Genomic DNA, 26129 nt, shown 5'->3' with positions numbered 1-26129 from the left:
CAGCGAGCGCGCCGAGAGCTCCTGCTTGGTTCGTGGCTGTGTGCGCTTACTGGTGTGAATTAAAGCTGGGGATGGTTCACCTCAGCGTGTGTCTGCGTGTCGGTCGAAGCCTGCCCGCGCTCAGCGCCTGCGGACAGCTGACATCTGCTCGGCACCGGAGACCTGCGGGGACGCCCGGCGCGGCAGCGGGCGGAGCACGCAGGTAGCGGCGCGGCGCGCCTCGGGCTGCTGCTTTCTGTAGGGAACGCGCAGGGTGCAGCTGTGAGCTCCTGCCGCACGGCCTGCTCCAACCAGTGCAGAACGGCTCGGAGGTGTCGAGGGTGCTTGGCTGAGCGTCCTCTTAAATCCAGCTGAAGTAGCGGTGCTGCAACGGGGACAGACTACAGAAATCCCTGAGTGTGCTTTGTGGCGTGCAGAGAAGTTGCCTGTTGGTGTTTTATCGCCGCGTGCTCTGCAGCACGCACAGAAGTTACCTGCCGGTGTTTTACCGCTCTGTCCTCTGCTTTAGGCAGCGTGAGCTGCGGGGAGCTGCTGGAGGGGTGCGGCAAAACACTGGGCTCGTTCCTTGTGCCGCAGACCCTCTGCTGTGTGAGGGCTGCAGGGGCACTGCTGAAACCATTCCCTCCTCTTGTCCACTGGGAGTGCAGGTAAAGGGTAAAGATCGCCTGATGAGCACAGGGCAGGCTGCTGCCGGCTGAACTTTGCTGTCACCTGGAGTTCGTTTCACATGCGCTTCCCACTGTCCCTCCTGCCCCAGGAGCAGACAGACGTTTGGATGAGTAAGCCCTCCAAGCAGGGAGTTGTATCTCTGGTGCTCAGGTGTTGGCTGAGGCTATTTGTGCCGCTTTTACTGTGGAAATGGCAAATAACAAAACTTCAGCTTCCCCCCCCCCACCATTTCATTCTTTTTCTGTACTTTTGAGAATTAACAGAGAATTTAAGACTCTTGGGCAGAAATAAGTGCAGGGTGTTCAATTCGACAAGCATAAGCCACAACAATCAAAAGCACTTTGCATCCCTGTGTGCCTGCTCTCACCTCATTCCAGCAGCACGCTTATCTCTTGTGTAGAGTGGAGTGAGAGCGTGTGAATAGGAACCTGTGGTACATTGCAGGGCAGCTCATACCTTCTGGGTGCATTCTTAGGAGCCGTGCGTGTGTGTGTGTGTGTCTGTCTGTCTGTCTGCGTATGAGGGCTTCAGGAGGATAACTTTATTTGTAGAAAATTCTTGCTTTCTTTGAAGGGTAAAGACAGAATGGTTATTGAGGTGAGTATGCCTGTTGGATTAGGGAGATATACAAAATGGAATTGATACATTTTCCTGCACAATTCATGTTATGCATAAGCATTTTTTAACAGGATCAATTTTTTTGTTTCTGACAAAAGTGAGATACTGGGTTGTTCTTCTGAATTATAAAGATCTGTAAGTGTGCAGTCTGCTGGGGAGTTACCACTGTTGCAGTGGTCTTTGCTCCAGATATTAAGACTTAAGGCAGTATGCCACTGTTAGACAGAATCAGCATAAGCATCATGGTGTTTGCCAATCTGAGATGGGCAGTTGAAATTGTGAGTCCCAAAGTGTGTGATGGAAGTTAGTTACCATGGGAGAACAACGGGCACAGTATGGCCTTAATGCATCATCTATTCTTAAAAGCTATTTATTTAAAAATCAGCCCTGGCAATAACATGGAGTTTTTGTTGGTGGTGATGGTGTGTTGGTTTTTGTTGTTGTTGTTGTTTTGAAAGCTTTTGTGAACGAATTAAAACCCATCTGATTCATTGTAGCTTTTCTTTACAACAGCATGCTGTCACTGGGGTAAGGATTCTCACAGTCTCACAGAAACTCACACCAGCTATGATGCCATCTGCGTTTATCTCAGTAATGTGAAAATCAAAGTATAAGCATTGCTAGCAAAACTTCTAGATGACGTAAAAAGCAATAAGGTGATTAAAAACAATGATTGGGCGTTTTCCCAGAAAGATCTGAATCTGTTGGTAAATGGAGGTCAGTCAAGCAAAACGGTTTTCAGCACCACCAGTTGCAGACTGAGGCAGCCAAGAAGAGAAACACAGTCTCTCGTTCCTTAGGTGTGGTTTGCACCTCAAGGAATAGTGTCTGCAGTTGGCTGCTGTGTTATGCAAGAGTTCCCATCAAAGGTAGTGTTATTTCTAAGGTTGTCTGTGTTGGTGCAATTTTGTTTTTCCATGTGTGGTGTCAGGTGTTTTCATGAGGAAACTGAAAACCTGGCGAAGGTAGCAAAAATTGTTTAAGGGCTGGGGATGTGCATTAGAGAGAGAGATTCTGACTGCGACATGACTAGATTAATATAAAGTGTTACTGTCGTGGGGAGAAATAAACTGCCTTTGAGTCATGGAAGGAAAAATTAGAACTCGTGGCTAGAAGTAGAGGGCAAACTCAATTTAGTCATAAAAAGTCATTAATTTTTAATAATTAACAATCAGCTGCTGAAGAAACCTTTGGATTTCCAATTTCTGGAAGTTTTCAAATCAGATGGTGAAATAAGAGTCACTGGTTTTCATCCAGCACTGAATCAGTTTTCAGCAAGAGCTTATGCAATAGACTGTGGAACGTCAGTGGTCGTAGTAATCAGAGGAGGTTTCACCAAATAGTCCAGTGGTCAATTCTAGCTTTAAATTTTAATAAGATCAGCGTGGGGGTACTTCTCTTCTTTCGTTGTTGGGCAGATGTGCTTGCCCTGAGCGTTTTATGGCTCTGGCCAAGCTGGTAGCACAAGTCAGTTATCCTTTGTGTAATTTGGCTTGCAGGCTTGGAAGTCTTTGCAGTTGTGGGCAAGTGTAATTTCATAATTTCACTGCCCTCTGCGGAGAGTAGACTACTGCGATGTAATCAAAGAGAAATCTTCTAGGTCATATTAAAGAAGTTTCCAATAAATCTAATTCTCGTGTTTCAAAGTTTTTGGAATTTAATTGAAGCTCTCGTTGCACAAATGAAATCATCAAGTCCTTCATGAATAGAAATCTTTGAGTTATTATAGCTGTATTATACCATTTAGCAGGAAGCAATTGAGGAGACTTAACATGTCAGGTTAAAATATTAAACAGAGAATAAGTAATTAAGGAAGCGGATGTTACCACCTTACTCCAAAAGAACTAAAATAAACACGATTTCTTTCTATAATGAATGTGCTGTATTTTTCTTCCATGCTGGCACATGCGCAATTTCTGAATGCCACATTAATCTGAAATAGGACACACCTCTTATAAAAATGTGCAGCCCTGCTCATTTTTTCCTGACATAAGTTTGCCTTTTTGTTCATGTCCTAAGAAGGAGAGAGGCCCAGAAGTTGAAGTTTTCGACTATTATATTTATCCTTCTGAAGAACAGTAGGAGGATGGATTAACTGCAGCCATCTAGTGACAGGGCAGACAGGAAGGCTCCTCAGAAATTTGCAAGTTGAAGATGGGAGAGAAATTGGGAAACTCAGTTTTCTAAAGGTGTGAGCAATCTGTGGGAATGAGCTGGTATAGCTTTGTAGGTGTCTGCATTGTGATACTGAATTTGCTCAGGACATCCTGCTTAGCTGAAGTGGGACAGCCCTGTGCTGCTACCAGCAGCAGCATACGAAGGAGAAGTCAGAAACCAGTGGTGAGAGAAAGTGAAGGATGTCTTTCTGAGATCAGTATGGACGTGAGAATAGAGGAGCAAGGAGCACATCACCTCAACTGAGAACTGCTTGTTGTGACAGTTGGCTTGTGGGGTACACTTGTGTTTTTCCTTCTTAGTGTTTTTTTGTTTTGTTTTTGTTCTTGTTTTTTTTTTGTTTGTTTGTTTGTTTGTTTTTTTTTTAATTCTGATGATCCTACTAAAATAATTACTGAGAATTTTAATTCCGTGGGTTCTGTGACTATGTGTAATAGGATTCTCTCAGAGCCCAGAGCCTGAAATGCTGTGCCCGATGCCAGCCATCTGGAGAAGGGAAGAAAGAGGCTGGTGTGCACCGTGCTGTAACACTAGCCAGCACCAGATTACTCAGTTACAGCCAGGTTTTGTGCGTGGACGGGCAGGAGAGCTGAGCAGACGTGTTCAAAGTGTTCCTCTGTTCTCTGTAAAATTAGGATAGCGCTTTCTTTTCATCCAAGAGTGTTTTTGAAGACGCAGAACTGACAGCTTTTCAGGCAGACGGGGTCTGCAGTAATTCAGTCCAGCTACAGTACATTCACTGATGTGTGCGTAACACAGGCTCAGATAAATAAAATATTTGGACCACTGCAGTAAATCTGTCTCACCGAACCCTCATTTTACCCAAGCTATACAGAACTTAACCAAGCAGGGAAGCTGTAATTCTGTATGTGGGAATACTGCAGGAGATGAATAGATGAGGTGTGAGCAGATAGAGCAGTCCTCTCAGATTTTGGATCTGCTGCCTTTGGAGTGGCAGTGACTGCTGATGAAGCTCGTGTAATCCTTCTGATTTTCCATGTACTAGTTGTCTTGATCTTACAGATCTGTACTCAGCATTGGTGCAGTGTATTGCTCTCCAGCAAGATATAATTGGAGTTCTGGTGGATGACGACAAGTTGAATATGTGTCCTGGCAGCACAAAGGACCAGTCGCAACCTGTGATGAACCAGGCCCAGCATGGCCACAGAGCAAGGGGAGGGGTTGTCCTCTGTGCACTGCACTTTGTGGCCTCACCTCCAGCACTGGGTGCAGTTTGCTGCTACAATATGAGAAGGACGTAACAGCTATTAGAGAGTGTCCAAAGGAGGGCTACAAAGTTGGGGAGGAGGCTGGTTGTTCAGACCAGAGCAGAGGAGCTGAGGGGAGGCCTGATGGCAGCTGCAGCTCCTCACAGGGAGCGGAGGGGTAGCGCTGAGCTCTGCTCTGTGTGACAGCGACAGGGCCCGAGGGAACGGCATGGAGCTGTGTCAGGGGAGGGCCTGCTGGGGGTTAGGAAAAGTTCTTCACCAGAGGGTGGTTGGACACTGGAACAGGATGCTCAGGACAGTGGGCATACCACTGAAGTACTTGAGTTCAGAGACAGTGCTCTCAGACACATGGTTTGAATTTTGGGTGGCCCTGTGTGGAGCCAGGACCTCGGCTTCTACAGGGCTGGGGATGCAGGGAGCAGTGATCAAGGCTGTCCCCGTGCTCCTCGCAGAGCTGCCCTGACTGCACACTGTCACCTAGTGCTGCGATAGCATCCTGACAGTGTGATCGGGGGGGGGGAAGGGGGGAGATTGTTTCTGCTTGTAAATTTAAGCCTGGGAAGTTAAGCATTAGGATTGAAAAAGATTAACCTGACAAAGGCCAGGGAGTTGCAAGTGGATTAAAAATGAGGGAACAACTCTCCGTTTAAAAGGAGCAGGACAGTTTAGGTTCACGCATTGCTGCTAGCCTTTCAAAGCCAGCTTTCCCTATTAGGAAAAAGTTTCCTTGGGAGTGTTTACGGTGTGAACTACAGAAAAGAATGTGGTGTTGTGACAACAGACAACTCGGAGCAAAATTCAGATTCCACCAAAAGAAGGTGGATAAATTATTAACTCCCTGAAAGTGCAGTGTTGATTTTTTATTTTATTTTATTTTTTTAATATGAACTGGACTGTTGAAGGTAACTTTTTAAATTTGTGACTGCTTCTGGCAAGGTTGGCATTAATTCTGTGCATAAATTTCACAGAATAAATAATTTTAGTTATGTACAGCTACAGTTCGCTGCAGTGTTACTTGTCCCCTTGGCCTCAAAATATTATATTTAATTTCTGTATTTCTCAGAATGTAGGTAAAATCTTTCCTAAATATTGTTCCTACTTGCCCTGCAGTCCTAACGGAATTAAAGTAAATCTTGTTTTGCTTACTGTTAGCTTCCATCTGCAGCTGTATGGGTTGCTGCCCAATGAAGGTTGATAGCTGTTGCACAGTTGAACACCAGAGGTTTCTTTGGTGTTACTTTGTGTGTGTTTTGGGGGAGGGAGAAGAAAAAGTTGTCAGGGTATAGGCTAGTATGCAAGAGGCTGTTGTACAGCAGATTTAAACTGTTATATGCCTGTACATTTTCAGCATGGTATGCTTGGAGATTCTCCCTTAAATTTTTGTGGAAATGAATAAAAGCAATGTTATTTATGACAGAATTCTTCACTGACTAAACATGGTATTGTTGCAGTAAAACAGAGGCAGTAGCCCCAACAAAACCTGTTAGATCAATTCCCAATGGGCGCAGCATGAAATGAGATACAGGAGAACATTGGCTTTCTACAGATTTTGCTGTTTCTTCAGGAATTTGACTTTTATTTCATCAAGGTTACATTTTCAGTCAGTGTCAAATGCGGGAAACAGAGTGAAGTTTGTAGCAAACATAAGATTTTCCAAAAGTACTTCCTTAAGAAATTCTGATTACAGAATTTCTAGGTTTGCAGCCAGCATTTCAGGGGAAATATGTCAGAGCCCCCAAAATAGTTTTTGATAATATCTTGAGTGAATGTGCTGTAACACTGCTGGTGGGCGACTGCTGAGTTATACTGTAAGCTTCTAAATGGAGCCTAATACTCTCCATCTGTTGATGAAAATTTTCAGAAGTGCTCCTTAAACTGCATGTATGTAGTGGGATTTTCCAAAGCACCCATTGAACACCAGTGTAAATTTATCCTGAAAGAACATAAGCCTCATTGTTCACATAGGTCTTTGGTTCTTTGGAGCAGCTGTGCAAGGACTGTGATGGCAAATTTAGAGAAAAATTGAAGATAGATTTTTTTTTTCCTGTGGTGATTGTTTCATAAAGAAAGGAAGGTGTAAACACAGAAATCTACATGGTCAGTTTCCATCTATGAAAGACAAGAGGTGCTCAGCGTTGTCAGTGCTTGCCTCTGGAGCAGCAGCTTGCAGGACTTAGGGGGATGCTGTCACCTCCACACAGGCAAAATAGTGTTTGGGGGAAATGGTATATCTGTGTTTTAAAATTGATTCAGAAATTTGCAGCAAAGAGAAGAACTACAAAGAGTCTATGAACAACACCTTACACTGATAGAGTAAGGAAGCTCAAAGTGTTCAGCTAACCGCAGAGAAGCCATAGAGGCAACTTGACTGTAACTATGGAGGAGTGAAAGCCAGAACCCTGTTGGCAAACACCTAGCCAGCTTCCAAAGTATTCAGATGCAAAATACATATGTTATGTTTGGCCAAACTGGGGCCACAGTAATCTGAGGTCTGAAGAAGAAGCCTTGCTGTGAGATATTCTGAGTACAATTCACTAACTAATGGAAATGAAGGACTGGTTTGTGGTTGATCAGAGTCTAAGCTATATTGTGGGAAGAAAATAGCAGGTACCAGTGTTGTCTTTAAAGCAGAAGAGACAAATGTTACAAAACTGGGTGGCTGCTGAGTCCAGTGGAATTCATACCTGAAGTATCTTTTTAACATAAATTCTTGAAGATGACTGCATTTGGATCTAACTACTATGGCAAGTAGTGCTCTGGCTTTGCAGCTTTGGTGTTTTGTTTTTGTATTGAGACTGTCAGTCTGACAAATACTGCTGTGCCCCAGAAAGAGCTAACTAAGTGAAACCTCATGGCCTGCCATAGCAGAGCTGAGCAGTAAAGACACTGTCATGTTGAAATTAAAAACAAAAAAAACAAAAAAAACCTAACATCTGACGGTGGTTGTTGCCTGCATGCAGGTACACTGTGCTGGTGGCTGCAGTGCTTCTGGGGGTTCCAGGCTCTCGTGCCTGGCTGCTGCACCCCAGGTTCCAGTGCTGCTGGGTCAGCTGCTGGATCAGCTGACAAGCTCGGTGTTTGAGCTGTGCCTTGTAAAACAGAAAGAGCTGTTTGTCTCGTTGGCAAGTGGTAAAGCAAATAAAGCAACTTAAGTGGCAGCATACGTTGGGTGAGCTCGCAGTTTCTTCTGGGCTCAAATCTGCAAAAGCAAACATCGTAGTCAGGAAATTATGAAGATGCAGTCTTTCACAACTCGGTGCAACTGCTGTACTATTCAGCCTTTTATCACAAGGCGGGTTGTTTAAGTAGGTGTTTTATATTTAACAAAATGAGGCCCTTCTCCCAGTGTCTGCGAGTATGTCAAATGCAGCTGTATTGAAGTGTACAGGAAGAACTAAGGCACGGGGAAATGAGACTTTGATCCTGCAAATCTTTAATGACATGATTTGTTCTGCGAGCGCAAGTTCCGAGTTATATTGAAAAGGTCGTAATAATGCGTGTGAAGTCTTACAGATGGGAGTTAAACAGCTTACCAGGGTACTACCAGGAGTGCTTACCAGGAGGCCTGTAGCAAAGCTAGGGGTAGAATCCCCTTCTCCACCCGGAAACGGTTTTCCCCTTTGTTCTTTGGTGATTACATCTAATTTAGATATTTTTACTGGAGCTATTTCCATAAGGTTTTCAGGGCATTTGTCAAAGAATTAAAGAGAAGACCTGACTTGGTCCTCTGGCAAACTACAAGGTATTAGTGGGGGCGTTCTTCCTCTGTTAATTGTTGGAAGCCCCTTCCACCTGTTTTTAAATTAGCTCTTTGTGGCATTGGAGGCATCTATTGAAAGATTGTATTATAACCTCGAGCTTGTCCTTGTGCTTGCAAATTGTCACGTGGCCCAGTGATGCTGTGTAAATACTAATGAGTGAAAGTTGCTTTGTAAGCCACCAGCACAGTCTAATTGGTTTTGTTGTATTTCTTAGGCTGGCACTACAGAGGGGCAGCCGATTTTATCACTGAGAACACTGCGCTTAAGCAACGCTAATACTGTTAAAGAGCAGAGTTAATGTCACGCTTCCAGAAGGCAGAACAAACAAGTTGTTACTGTTAAGCCTGAGGAGAAGATCTAAATTCAAAGTCCAAATCAAAACTTGCCAGCTGCTAAGAGAAGACAAAGATTTATTGTTGCATAGTCTAAATTGGAGATTTATCACGGTGGTAAGTTCAGTGCTGAAATGATTAAGTGCGCTTAAATATGCCAATTAGTAGAAGGATAAAAGCTATAGGGTAAAAATGAAATGCAGTCATCTTAGGATTCCTCTTGCGCACAGTGTGCCAGCTGTAAGCAGGAGATTTAATTTCCAGCTCACTTTTTAGAAATAAACTTGGCTTATTAAATGTCAGGCCTGTTAGGCTGCTGTGTTAGTTCTTATGCCCAGCAGCAAGGCTCTTGAAGATCAAATTTAAAGCATAAGAAATGTTATTGCTGGTGTTGGTTTATTTTGTAAGTCTGTCATTAATTTCTCAAGAAAACGTACGTGCAACCTGAGACTGTTGTAATTATTGGTTTTTGTGTAAATAAATGTTTTGGTGGCAGTTCCTGGATGTTTTATGCTGCAAATTGTTTACAGCACAGCTTGGTCTGGTGTGAGTTATATGATCTATTACCACGCTTCATCTTCCACATGAATTTTCTCCTGCTATTTTTAATCCTGAAGTAAACTCGATAGCAGCATGCCCGCCTGGTAGATTTTGCACAAACCTCAGCATTAGAGTTCCAGACTGGTAATTTCGTCCAGTTTCCAAAAGAAGATTGACCCAGACCTGCTGCAGGAGCAGAGCTGGCCCCATCCCCTTGTGCAGGGGACAAGAGGACAGGTGAAAGTCCCTGCATGTCGCTGTGGCAGCTCCTCAACCTTATCAACCTCATCAACCTCCTCAACCAGGAGCTGATAAGCCCTGGGCAGCCTGAGCTGGGGGATGGCAGCCCTGCCCATGGCAGGGGGTGGAGACTGAATGATCTTTAAAGCCCCCTCCAACCTAAGCCATTCTATGATATGACGGTGCTTGGCTTTATGGAGGCATCTGCCTGCTTAGAGTGGGATCCTGCATTGGGTCCCTGTGTCAGTCCATGCAGCCCTTTGGGTTAGGACTGAGGAAGAGCGATACAAGTGCAGGATCTCCTCAGCAGTAGATATTGTCTTCCATATGAATTTGAATTTCCCTCTGAGAAAATCAACAAAACCCTGCTCTTTTAATCTGCTGACCTCAGCTCATTAACAGCAGCCCTTAAAGCTATTGTCACCATGGGACAGGGGGACCCAACCCATGAGGAGTTTCAGGACATCCCGAGGTGCCTGGATTTCAGGATTCAGCTGGGGCTGGTGAGTGAGGATTTGGGCTGTGCCACAGTCAGAACATTCTGTCAGCCACTCCCCTGGAGCAGGGATTCTCACCAACCCAATTCCTCTGCTTTCTGTGATGATGCAGGAACTGCATTGTGTGGAAATTAAGAGCTGGAGAGGTCTCTCTGGATCAGTGACTGCAGTCCTTAGTCACGTTTTACCCACCTTCCCACAAACCACTGCGCTGGGAGATTTTTCCACAGCTTGATTGCTCTGGTGATGGTCAGAAACCTTGTTCTAATTCCAGCTCAATATGGTCATGACTGATTTGTATGCAGTTGTGCTCTCTCTTTTAGCTTTAAAACCCGTGGGGCTGCTCCAAAAATTGCTCCCCAGTGGATATTTCCCTCCCACAAACTGCCCTGGTCTGCTCTCATAAAATGTCAGTATTTCCTTGTTCATGCTAGTCACACCTGACCTGTTTCAGTTTTCTATCCCTTTCACAATTGGGTAGCGAGCACTGTACATAGTATTCCAAGATAAGGCTCTGTTAACTGCTTTGTACATATAATGTTTCTCGCCTGCCACTGAGAATATTTTGCCATGTATTTAAGTGGTAAAATTGCCTTTTTGTGTCAGCATTTCCTTGGAGAGAGGTGGTAGTGCTGTGGTCATGTGCATCTGAGTACTCCTATCCGTGCAGCTGGCCAGCTGCAAGCAGCAGCTCTTGCTGTTCTCCTGCAATTTGCACCGATAACTTGTATCCACTTTATTTCATTGCAGCTTGTGTGGCCTTTGCTTCTCCGTGAGCAGCATTTTATTTCTCTCTGCGTTGGCAGCTCATACAAGTCTTCTCCTGCGCCCTTCTGGTTTTGGTAATGAAAATATTCAAGAAGGTTCAGCTGACAGTAGCCTCTCCATGTACCCTGGTGCTTCCTGGCAAGCATCAGTATTCTCCGTTTGCCAGTTCCTCTATGTTCCCCACTTCTCCTGCTTCAACTAACTTCCTGTATTACCATGTCAAATGCTTTACTAAAATCCATATAGTTTGGAGCTACGTATTTTTCTTGTCTGGAAAACTTTTTAATAAAGATGTGCATCTGGTTGGTCCAGGATGGTTTGTTTATTTTTTCACTTGATCTAGTTTCTCATTTACCTCTGTTAATGTATGCTTAGTGTATTGTGATCTTCAGAATTCTGGAGTTTCACAGAATACTGCTTTGTCACTAGTGTCATAGCTCGGGTCGGTGTCCAAAATATAGAAATACGAGGCTTTCTGGCATGGGCTGGGGGAGTTTCATCAGTTTATTAAAACTGCCTTATTACTGGGCTTCATTTTTCAAATGCCACATCTTTCAGTGAGATCATTTACATGTGTTCCAATTCATCTTGAATGTGCTATGCTCTTTGAATTATGCCTCTGTTCCTCTTGTCACAATATTTATTTGCTTGCACTTTAGGTTTTCCTCCATATACAACGGTTTTGTTCACGTTCAAAAGTGCAGCAGGGATTCCTTTTGTTTTGGAGACTGCTGCACTTGCTCACCTTACAGTCTCATTCTTGAAATAATCTTGCTGGCTTGGTGGGTTTATTTTGATGCATAATGCATGAGTTCAGACAGCTCTTAAGGTACAGTTCTGTCTGACTTCAGCAAATATGAATTTATTTCTCTGCTTTTTGTCCTCACTCAAAGCAGAGGGGAAAGTTTGAACATCCTGGGTCTCGTGTGCATTATGTATGCAGAGCTGATGTTGCTTTATTTTAAAGCGTTGAGTCATAGCTGAGTATCTACGAGATAAAAATACAATGTAACTTTCCACAGTTATTTTGAGCCAGTCGGTTGAGGTTTTGGACTCTTTGAAGCAGTCGGCAGAGCTGTTAATGCCTCGTGATGAAATGACTGCGTTGCCCCTATAAAGGTTTTTGACATTAGGTTCTTCTAGGGCACTGCTGAGCACAAGTGACTTCCAGGCACCTCCCCACCATGTGAAATGAGCCTGTGCACATTTGCTGTCTTACTGTGGGACATCACAGGTATCACGAAACTGAGAACCGATAGCAGTGCAGAGCAGCTGGTGTTAAATATAGATAGGTAGTGTGTACTGTGTGTTAGAAAAAGCCTGCTTGTCTAAACCTGAACCGCAGAGTTTCTCTGATGCTTTTATATGTAAAGAGTTTTGATCAGTTGTCATCCCACACGTCTTTCTAAATTCTGTGAGCTTTCTAACAATGTGACAAATTTATACCATATGAACCAAACCCAGTAACTGGAAAATTACTCAGCTGGAAAGTTTGGGTGCCTGAAATACTGTTCTGCTCTCAGGCAGCTCAGATAGATCTACAGTTCCTAATTCTACTGCAGGCAGTTATTAATTATGGAACATCTTTATTAATTGATTACTTTTATTTAGGGTTCTGACTGATTATAGATCTGTAAATGCACATCTCTGCAAACGCTCTGTCAGTCAGGACTGCTCCTGCACATTGTTGCTAAATGCATCAGCATCACTGGTTGCTGTAGGAAAGCTAGCAGTACAGGGCTGAAATGCATATTCTTCAATATCTTCATTACAAGTCTGTTCTTCCCTGGGTATGGTGGAGTTCCCCTTGCTGTACCACACAAATGCATGAGTTGGTGCACATTTGCACTTTCACTTTATAGTGAGACTGCTAGAAGCCGTTTTGGCAGGTTTTCTTGGTATAAATCAGGTCAGCTTCCAGTCCATTATTGTAAATTTGCTCAGGAATCATAGAGTATCCTGAGTTGGAAGGGACTCGCAAGGATCATCAAGTCCCCCTCTGAGCTCCACTCAGAACCACCCAAAAATGAGACCCTATGTCTGAGCACGTTGTCCAAACACTTCTTGAACTCTGTCAGTGTGGGGCTGTGACCACTGCCCTGGGCAGCCTGTTCCAGTGCCTGACCACCTGGTGACGAAGAGCCTTTACTTGATATCCAACCTGAAGCTTTAAATACTGACCCAGCACGGTCACTGGCAGAGCAGCTGCAACCCTCGGGGCCATTCCTGAGCTCAGGGAGCTCAGGCTCTGTCTGGAGCTATCTTTGCAGTAGACCTTGAGAGCTATGGAGGAGCTTTGTTTTATACTGGGGTGAACACTGTGAAAGGCAACGAACACAGACAAAAGGAGAAACAGCCACAGAGAGAACCCACAGAGATTCCATTTAGCTCTCTTACATACACTGTAAACACTTCCTAACACATCTGCATGTGATCCTTCTGCATAGGCACAAAAATCAATAATAAACAGTGAATGAATAGAGAGAGGCCTGCCAAAAGCTCTCTTGTTTAATTTTGGGTTTCTTTTCCAACCTAATGTGAAGTATTTAAGGGAGACCAAGACCAGGAGCACCGTGGCTTCATGAAGCACTTCTCCCCAAGATCTCTCTCTGCAGAGGTGGCCTTGGTGCCCGGAGCCTGTGGCTCAGCCCTTTGGGACCTCTCCTTGCACAAGGTGGGATGGAGGATCAGCTGTGTGTTAAGGTGGCAGAGTTGGCAGTAATGTATCTTGTGCAGGATGGTCCCTGCTGCTCCTTCGTTAGTTGTGTGTTTATTTGCAGAGGGAAGCAGCACCCTGTAGCTTTGTTTCACCAGCTGTATCTGAGCTCACCCCTTCGCTCCTGGATAACCAAGGGCTTTGTTCTCTCCCTTTCCACCTTCCTCCTTACATTTCTATCAGACTCTGATCTTTGAGGTATAAATAAGTTGGTATTGGAAGTATCTTCCCTGTTCCATTTTATGGTGTTAATTCATTTGGTGTGTATATTTTAAATCTGCAGTCTGGAATTACACCTACAGGATAATGTTTTCAGAAGCACCTTTGTGTTTCATTGCCTATTTGCTTTAGTCCGCTACTGCTTTGCTTATTAACATGCACTTCTTTATATGTTTGGTAAAATAGGCATGATAATAAACCAGATAGTGCTTTGCTAGCTTTAAGAAAATCATTAAGTATCTGATATGTGATATAATATACACACAGTATTCTCTTTTACCCCTATGCTACTGTGATTTTGCCCTGTGTGTCGTACTGCTGATTTGCAAGAGGTTGTGTTATCAGTTTTGAATAAAAGTTAATATTAATGAGAGATATGAAAACACCATAAAAAAATACAAGCCAGCTCAAATAAATCTGGTTTTGCTGTGTTAGGCTTCTGTGAATCCTAATCTGTAGTTCAACAAGAGGAGTGTTGGCTGATTCAGGTCCTCAACTTTATTCTTGATGTATGTGGCCCTCTGATATGGGATTGCAACACTTTGGGACAGCAGATGAAAATGATCTGAACTTTGAATTCTGTTCTTAATTCATAATGAATGAAATGAACCGCATGTTTATTTACAGAGATCACAACTATTTGGCGTGTTGTGGCTGAAGGTAAGTTTGTTAGAAAGGATTTATTTGCTTATGAGGAGGATGAAATTATAGTTTCAATTTAGCAGATTTTCTCATGCAGAGAACAAAGTAGCACCCACAGCACTTGCAGTTTGTCTGCTTCCATTCCCTAGTGGGTGCTGTTTAGATAGAAACAGTCAGATGAGGAGCCTTTGTTAGAGAGAAGTGTATGTAGGGGTTTTCTTTGTCTTTGCCAGTTCACTCCTAGTCCTTCTGTTAGCAGGGCAGCCCTGCAGGGCTCAGCTGCAGTGCCAGTACTGCTTTAAGCAGACTTTGCAACTTTGCATCTGATATGCAGTAGTGTGGGTAGAAGTAGAATAGTCCATCTTCGTGTTCTTCACTAGAGGGCATCCTGTTAAAGACACAGGAAGAACCTGGTGACAAAAGAGGCAGCCAGTGGCCTGTGGGAAATGTAGTCTGGAAGAGCTGAGGTCTCCTTGCATCTGACAGTGCCATCTGTTTCTGATAGCAGCCACACACACACATGCCATAGTAAATCCTCGTGCAGCAGACCTGTCAGTGGGCTGGATCCTCTATATGCAAGCAGAGAATCTCAGTGGCCACAATGCATCAAATTGCCTGCTGAAGATGTGAAGGTAGTTGGATGCTGACCCGTGGCAAGAAGTAGGGTGTAAGGTTGTCCTACTACTGATGTAGTTGTAAGGCAGATGTGATCCATCCTTGTCCTTCAGAAGCCCACCTGTGTGGTGGTCCTCTGGATTGCTTTCGTAAGAAGATCAGCTGGACAGTGAGGTTAACGAGAGCCAGGTCCTTGGCTTTGGTGAACTAAGGGGACAGTGGTGGCTGCAGTGAAGCTGAATTATTTTAAGTTAGACAGAAAGTGGAAAACACAGGATTAGAAGGATGGTTGTTGACTAAAGATATCTCAAACTCAGCTACCTGGAGAGGTTATTGCAAAACAAGCTGTGCTGTGAATTTGGATCAGTTGTAGTGATGGAAACTACATCTGCCTGCCACGCTGGGGACTTGAGGAAGGCAGTGGGGTCTTTTAATGGAAGGAGCTGAGGAGATGACAGCCATCTGCCTGCCTCTGAACTCATTAAGCACTTAAACAGATTTAAGCTTACTGCCCATCCCACTGAAGATACAGGAGAACTCGCACTGGGCAGTTCAGAAAGAACAGTTGGCAGCCAGGGATGCTCTCCCATACTACTACTGGAAGCACAGGCTGGCTCCAGCTGACTTATTCCGTACGACCACCAAAACTAGCTTCATTTTGTGGAGGTTCATCTTCTACCCACTTGTTATTAGGTAGATCTCATGAGTCATCTCTGAGCAATTTTTTGTTTATGTGCATGTACAAACAGATTAAAGGTGGTGGCTCTTATGTATTTATTTATTCTTCTCCAGAAACAGCTGACCCATTCAGGCATCTGTAAATACAGACACTGATGCAAGACTGAAAAAATGACCCTTTTGAATCATCTTTATACAAGAAGAATATTTAAGCTACTCATTTTTAGCATTCGACGTTTATATCAGGGATTTGCTAGGGAAGAATTCAGTATCTTTCTTTTATGCTTATGTCTGTCTTGCTAATAGAACTGTTCAGTAGATTGTTTTATATATGTATATATATTTAATGAATCAACCAAGGTCTGTCTCTGTTCATTCAGTTTTGTCTCCGTCTGCTTTATGTAGTTGCTCTGGACTGCCTTAGATATTTTGTGTATGCACAATAGCATCATTTGAAAATAGGAGTGTGCAGCTGTTTGCAGCTGCCCAGTTAAAGTGGGCTCCTCAATATCAGGTGTCTCTGGAATACAGCAGTTCTTTTTCACTGGGGCTGGATGCAGGGGTTTATCTAGGGGGTTTCAACAGGATGGATGCTGTGTATGGTTGTGTATTAAATGCTAGCTCTCATCTCTGCCTGATCTATCCAGATAGAACAAAGACAGGTATGAGTGACAGAAGGTGACAGATAGCATTCAAGCATGGTTTAGAACAACTTGCAAGGGGACGGACAGGTCTCTGTTTTTTAATGCTGAGTCTCACCTGCTTTGTGGCTACTAAATTGATTTGTGTGTGTGGTGGTAAGTGAAGGATTACCTTAGGTAAGGAGGCTTGCCATCAGGCACAGTAGGTGGAAACAGTTTCTGTATTTTTGTCTGCAGACTGTTGGAAGGGACCTCAAGAGGCCAACCCCTCTGCTAAAGCAAGTACTCTACAATGGGTCGCACAAGTAGGCATCCAGGCAGGAATAAAATAACATGCTAATTGGAAGGGCACTGACTGCTGAAACAGCTTCCGTGGGTGAGCCTCAGCCTTTCCTTAGCTGATCACATCATCTCCTGCTGAACAACAGCAACAAGGTCAGAAGAATTACAATAAATATGTTTATAAAGTAGCCTCCGGAGGAATTACTTCTAACGGTTGAATTTGTCCAATTGCGTCGTAACATCTGGAACTGAGACATATAAGCAAACATTAAACATTAGGAAGGCTTACTGCGTATTTGGCATGCTATCTTCGTATATACAGGAAAAGCCCAATAATGCTACTGTGCCAATTCATTTCCCAAGTGTTATCCAGTATCACTTGAGTGTCCAGTTCCTGTTTGCTCTCCAGATCTTCAGTCAGCAATAACTTTCTCTCACTCTTCCTCCCCTCCGTTTGAATTGCTCCAGTTATGTCGCGGACGCCCCTTGGAGCTGTGCAGCAGTATAAGAGCACAGGCCACAAGATGGCAAGGATTCAAAATCCATGTATCACTGTTCTACAATTTTAAAAATTAATTTAGGTGAATTTTTTAGCATCCAGCTCAGTGGGAAGGGGCGGAACATGCAGCTTCCTTTTCATGGTGGCGTGCTCTGGGAAATCCTTGAGGAGCCAGTTCAGACAATATAAAAGGTACTGCATCTTTGGTAGCATTTATTTTAATTTCTTCTACTCATTCTTGCAAAAGAGCTGTCTGCTTCCATAGGAAAGGTTCTTTCATTGAACATAAAGAAGCAGGAAGGATGGGGTTTAATTGTCCTGAAAATTAATTTCCCATAATCAGATTCAGTGTGTTTGGTGTAAGGGAGACAGAGAAATGATGCTCAGGAGCTGGAGCCAGGCACCCACTGGATAACGGAAAGCAGAGTCTTCTCTACCAACAGAGTGCCCTTTTCCTTTGTCTTTCTCAGTTAGCTTCAGCACATCCTGCACGCTTGTTTGGCTTCGTTCTAGTTTTGGCCCCTATTGCTCAGGCAGAACTTGTCTGCTCTGCTGTTAAGCCCCAGATCTGAGATCCTTGCCCAGGAAGGGACACTGGGGATGACAGGCGTTCAGGGAGGAGAACCGCTCAGCGCCAGACCTGCAGCCAGAAATACCTGCTGGAGCACAGCTCTGCTCTCACTTAGCATCGCACGGGTGGAGGGAGCGTGATGGATTGCTCTGCTAACCTGGGAGAAAAGGAGGATCTCTTGCTCAAATGCAGCGTAATGCATGCTGAAGCTTGATCTAGGAATCATCACACAGTTTTCTATTGTCTGTAAAGAAGTTTTTTAACGTGTTCTTGATGTTTTTGAGTGGTGCAGGGCTGTTGTGCATGCTAGCAGGCTGTTCTCCAGAAACCAGGCAGAACGTGCGCTGCAACAGATTCACTGAGGGCATTTCTAGTGCTGGTTTGTTCTTTGAGGGTTGGTTTTTAGTTTTATTTTTTGGACAAGTGGTGGTGATGCTTTCTTTTTTGAGAACAAGTAGTACCAGGCAATGTGAAATAACTCTTAATAAGCCAATCCTTTGTTGCTTTTCTGGATATTCTCATTGTGATTCCAGCTGTAGGGTTTGCTAGGTTCTTGACTTCAGTATCACCTTTTAATAGTGATTTTTGCAAATAAATTATGTACTTTGTGAAAGCCAGTTTGCTTGCACAGTTCTCTGTTTGTCCCTTATTTTATTGAGCAGCTGCTTGTTAGCCATTGTTTCTTTATTCTGCATACACCTAAAGCATCCTTTCTCCTTTAACTCTTACAAGACCTAAACAACACTGATATTTTAGTCTTAGTTTTTGTTGCCACTGCAGCATCTTGAGTCTCCTTTTTTAGATAGGCTGGCAGTGCTTATAAAATGCAGGCGAACTGCAGTATGTGAAAGAATCATATATTTCAGATTCTTGGCCATTCCTCACATTGCATTCATTTGTCTGGTTTGAGATTTATGTTTTTTTTTTCCCTTGGCTCTGACTGCAGCTGGTGGCAGAGGGGTTCTGTCGATCTGGGCACAGCAGTGCTCACATCCTCCTTTCAATCAGTTGTTCTGTATGAGGAGAGAAGAAAATGTAGTCATTGTGTTTTAAATTTAGTAACTTCTAGTAATTTCGATGATTTCTAAGATCACTTTTCTGGTTATAAATAAACTACATTATTTAAAACTATTTTTGACTATACTAAATTATGCCCCTAAATTGGAATAGACTGAGGCAAGTTTGGGAAAGAAATTATGGTCAAGTTTTTGCATTCTTAACCATAAATGGAAACAGAAGGGCACTGACTGGCCAGAAGTTTTGATTTTATTGCTCCTGCAGCTAATGGAAAACATTATTTACTAAAAATGCTGTCAGATATGATTTCTTGTGCTTTGGAGGTTGCTCTGAAAGTCTTGAGGTGGCGGAAGCCTAATATCTAAATGAGGTACGAGGAAGAAATTCTTTCCTTGGAGAGTGGTGAGGCAGTGGCACAGCTGCCCAGAGAAGCTGTGGGTTCCCCATCCGTGGAGGCACTCGAGGCCAGGCTGGATGGGGCTCTAGGCAGCCTGAGCTGGTGGAAAGTGTCCCTGCCCATGGCCTGAGTGTGGAACTTGATGATCTCCATTCCATTCCATTTGTGGGCAAACTGCAAGCTGGGGAAGGCTGAAAGGTGTATGTGAATGGATGTTACTTGTTCTCTGGTGTGAGTGAAGGGGGCACTCATTGGTGGTGGACCAATATAAGAATAAGCATGTTCTAGGTTGTTTCAAAGCCAGTTTGAAGGCATTGAAAGCAAAGTCTGAGCAACATGTCTTCCTTGTCTAGATTGCTATGAAAAGGCCACAGAGTTTGATGAAGTAGTAAGATGGCTAGGTAAGCTTGCCAGAAAAAAAGATAAAAAGAGAAAACCAACAAACCTCTTCACTGCTCCTTCAGCTGTGCAGAATCCCTTTAGCGAATGTTTCATGCCATGGCCACTCTCTTTGTCCTAGTAGAGGCTTCCTGCTTGCTCTTTGGATACATGTAGCACCCCTCTCCCTGTGCTAAGTGACTCTTGTGCTTGGAAAGTGGAATTGAATCTCCTTCCAGTGTCTGATTGTTAAACACAAGTAGCACGTTGGGCTGAAATCTTTGGAAAACTTTTCCAACAAAGCACAAAAGCTGCTGTTTTACAATGTTAGAAAACGGCAGATAATTGCAGAGGTTGAAAGTTTGACATGGTGAAGTCAAATATGGGAATGTTTTGCCCTTAACAAGGTCTTGACAGTGTGTTGTGGTTTTGACTGTTCAGTTTGTATGACGCAGATATTTGATTGATTTTTCCATTACTAAATTTCTTTGAAGGCAAGATTAAATACCTTTTATGCATGCCTTGCTGCTTCTTTTATGGACTTGGAAGAGTAAATGGTAAGATTTCAAATCAGTAGATGTGTTCAAAAACATTCTACTTCTCTGACTTACATCAGTGTATAGGGCTCTACTTCAGGTTAACAGACTTAACCAGCTATTTTCTTTCTGCTGTGGCTTTGTTAACAATTTTTCACCTGATCAGCGTTAACAAGAAACAGCAACTTCAGAAATCACTGTTACTTTTTTCTCTACTTACTACCAGCAAGTGTGAAGCCCAGGGACTCTCAAGCACGTTTGTGACCATGTGTGAAATATCTCCCTATGCAGTCACTGACTCTGTTTTGGTGTATGAAGACCATTTATAGCTGTAACTTTTGCTCTGGATTGCAGCACTTAGGTTTCAGCACAGATGTTATGCTTCATGGGCAGCTGAGGCAGAGGAGGTGTCCTTGTGCAGTCAGGTCAGGTCCAAACACAAGAACTTTTCCATACAGCAATGGCAGCTGGCTTCTGCCAGCAAGGGCCCTGGCTTTAGAAGGTCTCCCCGTGCAATTAGAATTGACCGCCTCAATGAGACGATATGGATCTGAAATGCATGGACAGCAAGAAGAGAGAGCCTTGGAAATGGAAATTCTGTGGGAATGGAGGGCTTTTTACAGGCAAAAATCAGAAGGGATATGGGGCTTTGGGGAAACACAGAGTGTTGAGGTGGCATAAGGTCCATCTGGTAGAGTGTGCTGCATTCGGTGCTTTGTCAGATAAGGCATTTGTGACTAGAAACCATGCTTTCTTTCTCTGGATAGGTTGTCCCTTAAGAGTATGAGACAGGAATGTTGAATGAGTTCTCTAGGAGAGATGTGCCTTTGGGCCTCAGTGGTCCCTGTCTGGTGCTCTGGGTTCCAGGCTACTGGACTCTGTGGAAATGTAAGGTGGGAACTTGTGCCCTACAGGACTGTAGCACAAAACACCCAGACCCAGGGATATTAGAAGCAGGTGGGAGCAGTGTTTCGCTCTGTTCTTCGCAGGCCAGTGTTCAGCCCAGATGGGCTGGGTTGCAAGGAGCATTTACTTGTCAAAAGCAGTGCTGCCTCACATTTCTGCTTAGGGAAGAACCCACCTATTAGTGATGAAAAATAGGATTTAAAGGGGGGTCTAATTGCAAAAATAACATTGCTGATACAGTTGCTTTGCTTACTTAGCGTCCTGAAGTTACTGCAGTGTAAGATATTTGCGAGCAATGTGGAGAGCATGGAGAGCAACATTCTCTCCTCTGAATGCAGTAGTTACTCACACAGGGTCTGGTCTGTGGATGTATAAGACCTAGACAAGAGCATGGATATTGCTCCTGCACACGCTTTCTGTAAGGTGCAGTGTGTGCACTAAGAGAAATTCCATTCTTGCCATTCAGCAAACCACAGTGTCAGCTGGGCAGCAAATGCTATGGGATTATTTTTATGGCTCTCTAACATCAGATATGCTCCAATTCTGCCCATGTTGCCTTCATTAACCTGGCTTTAGAAAACAGTATATTTATGACTCTCTTTAACCTTACAGTGGAGTTGAAAGAAAACACGTAAACAGGTCAGACCATTGACCATATTATGTTTTGTTAGGGTTTTTCACACTTATTTAATTCCTGTATAATAGTTCAATTGACTCTTCTTTGTGATGTTATCCTGTAATGCATTTATTTGGTCAATATCCTGTGGGGCTCTCTGTGGTATCAGTAGCTGATTTCTCTGTCTTCAGTAGGTAAAAGTTCATGGCAACGTGAGTGTAAGTGTAAATATGCTTTTATAGTTGGCCATGATGGCTCAAACCTAAGTTGTGTGTTTTTTTTAATAAGTCCGTATGGAAAGCAGAAGTGCAGTTGTTATTATTTCACATTCAGCCTGTTTCAATTTGTTTTAGTTGAAAGAATTTAAAAGATCATTGTGGTGAACAAAGCCAAAATTATAATTCATTTGAAGGAAAGAAGAAATGTAGTGATTTAATGGAAATTTATTTGAAGTCATATTTCCTATTTTTTTCTCCTGTCTGCACCCAGTGAGATCCATGTAGTCAGTGCAGTATCTTATTACCTACAGGATCTCTGAGTGCAGCAGAGAGATCCATCTGCTTTTACATTATGTGGCAGGAGCACTTTTGGAACAAAGTGTAGTGCAGCAAGGAGGGAAGCAAGAAATAATTCTCGGCTGTGTCTGAAATTACATCCCAGATTCATGGGGTAGCTAGCATGGCCATGGGATTTGTAGAAGTTTAATTTACAAAGCCTTAAAGTGTTGAACCTGACATTACATCTACCCTTCCTGCCACTGAAAGCAGTTACCTTTATTTATCAGGGCAGTGGGGAAGAGAACAGGGAGCGAATGAGTTTGTTAGAAGTACCAGAGAGATGACATTTAGCCTCACTTTCTGTGCAAGTCTGAAGGGCTTTTAAGAAGTAACAGTGAGTTATGGTATAAGAGACCTGTTTTCTGTCTGGGGTGAGGAGAAAAACTTAGGAGAACAGGCCAGTTGGGATCAATGAGAGTTTGTTTATGAGGAAGTCAGTCAGCCTATCTCCTGTTAAATATTAAACCTGAAGACGTGGAAAGCCTGTCACATTTAACATGGCCAACAAAATTTCAGTGCTCAGTAGCAGACCAGCTACGTGCCACTGAAATATGGTGTACCTTGAGACAGCTCTGCGGTTGTTTATTAGGGCTGTTGTGAAGAGTTGCTATTTATCCAAGGTTCTATTAATGCGGTTTAAGTTATTGCTCAGATTTGAATCTAAGAGCTGTGGACACCAACTAATAGAACAGCTTTGGTTTCTATTCTGCTGCTGTACTCTTCTGAATCATATTTCCTGTAAAGGATTTGAAATATTGTGGAAATGATGACTAAGAACATTTGTTTTAAGATATATTATGCTGCATTCTTAGCCATTGATTTAAAAATAAATTGTCTACTGAGGAAAAAATGTTGGGCATGCTCCAGTTTCACAACGAAAAGCAGGGGTGGGGTCAGATACTCTATGCTTGAGCTGAAAAGGAAAAGTGTAGAGAGATTGGCTGAAAAGCATTCCACGTAGAGCTGGAGGAGATGTCCAGCTGGCTGGGCACATCGTGCATAAGGGAAAACAAAAGTCATTCTCACTGCTTTTGAAAGTTGGCCCATATAAATAACCAGGAAAGGAGAGCTGGTACATGAAGGGGGTGGAACTCTACTGTCAGATTAATTCTTTTAACTTTTTTTTTTAATGTTGCTGTTTTAGTGCTGAATAGCTGCTAAGCTATTTTGTGTGCAAAAGCCATGGTACAGAAAATGGATTCAGCCTGCAGATAGAAATTCGTAATTTGACATGTTCCATGTCAGGTATAACATTTCTTCATTCATCTATCAGCGTTTTCTATACCAGTTTTCTATGCCAGCTTTAGAATCAGGCACTTCTAGCTTTTGGACCTTGTCCTTCAGCCTCCAGTAGTCATCCTCAGCCTTCGCAACCTCAGTGCAGTTTGAACAAGCACAGACACACAGACCTCTTCAGGCTCCTCAGCAGTCACTCGAGTATCAGCAGTGAGAGACTTTGGTAACAAACAATGTAAGAATGGGTTAGTGATAACACAGGTGAGCTGTCAGGCTGCTTATCATCTCATATGAAACAGTTTTGAATTTCCTTCCAAGTCATCATGTGTCTGAATCCTATTTTCAAAAATGACTTGACTTTTCCAATAAAAGTGGTAGTTGAATAAAAAAGTTTCTGGTTACCTCTTGGAAAGGACACTTGGGTTTCTAAGAGTTTCATTCAAACAAGTCAACCATTATATACATAATTTCATATAGATAACGCATGAAATTGCTCTTTTTAGAATCATAATTTCTTTCTGTCAGCAATATGGACTTTTGTTATTTTCAATAAATATCCAGAGGCAGTAACTTGGGTGAGGCGGAGATCCATATAAAGATTGTGCTGAAGTAGAAAGTACTTTGAGTGGTGTTTTCTGACTCCTGTGCACCCGAACAAACCACTGAAACAGTGCTAGGGTAAACAAGACCCTTCCAGAGGCTGCATTGGCTGGCCTGCATGCATGCCTTGATAGTGTGGCAGCCCTGGTCCTCCAGCATGGGAGACCCATCTTCAGCCCTCTGCTCTGTCTGCCCCACAGCAGATTTAAGCTGATCAAAGCAGGGGCAGAAGCTTTGACAGAAGTCTGATTGGGAGTTATCCCAGATGAGAAAAGTAAATTACATCCAACTGTTATGAGATGGTCTGCCCTGCCCCAGGCCAGTGCTCAAACTGGTTAGCTCTGTTCTTCTGCCCTGCTGCCCTGTCCTGACCTACATAATGAAAGAGCACTGAAATCCTTGCACTCCCATTGAATATTTGCTACAACTGAAAATACTTGCAGCAGAAACATCCCCAGTAGCTGTTCTAGAGAAACACTGAATAGAAGCCTACTGAGGGATATTTATTAGAATTAGCCTTATAAAGCTGTCATAGCATAATTTATGTTTTCCTTTTTGTGTCGACTGAAGCTTTTCTGTTGTAATGATTGTGAGAAAGCTCAGAGTGCTCCTCAACCAAAAGGAAAGCAGAGTGGCTGCGAAATCCTGTTCTGCTCGGAATGTGAAGAAAGATTGCCTTAAGAATGTGTAAGAAGAAAAATGAGTGACCATTAAAGATAAGAGTCCAATTCTTAGAAGGGCAGAAACTTTAAAAAGCAAAACAAAACCCCAATCCTGAAAAATTATTGAAATGATTTTGGTTTTTTGAAAAAGAAGTGAAGCCAGGATTGTTGTCTGCATAGACATCACCATGTTCGCTTCGTGTTGATGATCTGTGAGATTGTACAGGTCAAAAAAAGCACTTTGAGTTGCTCTACATTGTTTATTTTCCTTTTTAATTTTTTGGTCACGTGTATCTTTAAGGCTCAGGCACAGAGCATAGTGCTGGTAGAAGGAAGGGCTGATAGGAGCAGGGAGACCAGGCAGGCCCTGTGCTCCTGTGGTGCTGTGGCCGCACATCCTGTGTCAGCAGCATGGGTATCTTGATGTCTGTTATGAAGCAGCAGGTGAGAGACCGTTCTTGCCTGAATGCTCAGATGAGGCTTCTCTCCCCAGCCTGATCTGTTTTCTGGCCTTGTTCAGCTTTCCTTTGAGTTTATAGGTAAGGTAAAGCTTGGTTGCTTGATCATTGACCTTTTGAAATTTATTAAAATCCAGTTCTCACCTGGGTTCACACCGCTGTGCTTGGCTATGTGGTCAATATGTAAAAAGTCTCCCATGTACGATAGCAGCCAGCAAAGCATTGTTCTTCATTGCTTTAGCTGCTTCTTGGAACTTGCTTATTGAGGTTGAATGTTTTTTCTTATGTCTGCCAGAATCCCAAGACATTACAATGCAATATTGTTGCTGGCACAGAACAATGAATGTGATCCTTAGTGTGAGAAAAACCCCTCTGAAAGCCACGCTGGTTCAGAGGAGGTTCATCGCTGGTGTTGCCTTTGGCTCTGGGATGTGGCTCACACAGTGCTGCTGCACAAAGGTACCACCTCGTTCCCGGTTATGGTCTCTGCCATTCTATGTTGGAAGCCTTTTCCCACTTCCTTCCATTTTTCTGCTCTCTAGAATGCACTCCAGCCTGTTCTGGCTGTGCCAGTGGTTTCTCTGTGACTAGCTTTGAGCACAGTTCTCTGGCTTTCCAGCTCCTCACAGTGCAGTTCCACATTTCAGTCTCAGAAAGATTTTAGATAAAACTGCTGTACATATCAGTGTATTCCTGCAGTAGCCAAGGCCCTGGCTTACCTCTGCAGTAACCCTGGTCTGTCATGTCCATCACCGCCCCCAGTAGTTCAGTACTATTTGTTGATGGTCCTTCACTGTTCGCTAGGATGGGCTCTGTGTTACCCTGCTGCAATGACGCTAGAAAGTCTCTTATGCAGTGCTTTCATAAGCATGGCAGGTATGTCTTTTATTGTCCTTTGAATGACGTTAAGGTGGGTTTTGAGGGAAAAAAAGTGCACAGATTTTTTTGTTGGTGGTGGTGATTTTGTTTGTTTGGTTGGTTGTTTTTTTTTAGCTCTCCATCAAAGCAAAATCAAAGAATTTGCTTTTTCTTCCTTCCTTCCTTCCTTCCTTCCTTCCTTCCTTCCTTCCTTCC

The 26129-nt window shown here is 43.3% G+C and overlaps 1 protein-coding gene across 1 annotated transcript in view; it reads left to right on the top strand.

Moving 5' to 3' along the window:
- Positions 1–16: 16 nt before the first annotated feature.
- Positions 17–26129, top strand: part of ST7 (suppression of tumorigenicity 7) — a 133610-nt gene continuing 107497 nt past the window's right edge. The window contains exon 1 of the mRNA XM_010706685.3: positions 17–202. The gene's annotated coding sequence lies outside the window, so the exon portion shown is untranslated. The remainder of the gene's footprint in view (positions 203–26129) is intronic.

The sequence above is a fragment of the Meleagris gallopavo genome, chromosome 1, assembly GCF_000146605.3.
Source record: "Meleagris gallopavo isolate NT-WF06-2002-E0010 breed Aviagen turkey brand Nicholas breeding stock chromosome 1, Turkey_5.1, whole genome shotgun sequence".
Taxonomy (NCBI): Eukaryota; Metazoa; Chordata; class Aves; order Galliformes; family Phasianidae; genus Meleagris; species Meleagris gallopavo.
This window is presented reverse-complemented; position numbering and strand designations above follow the sequence as displayed.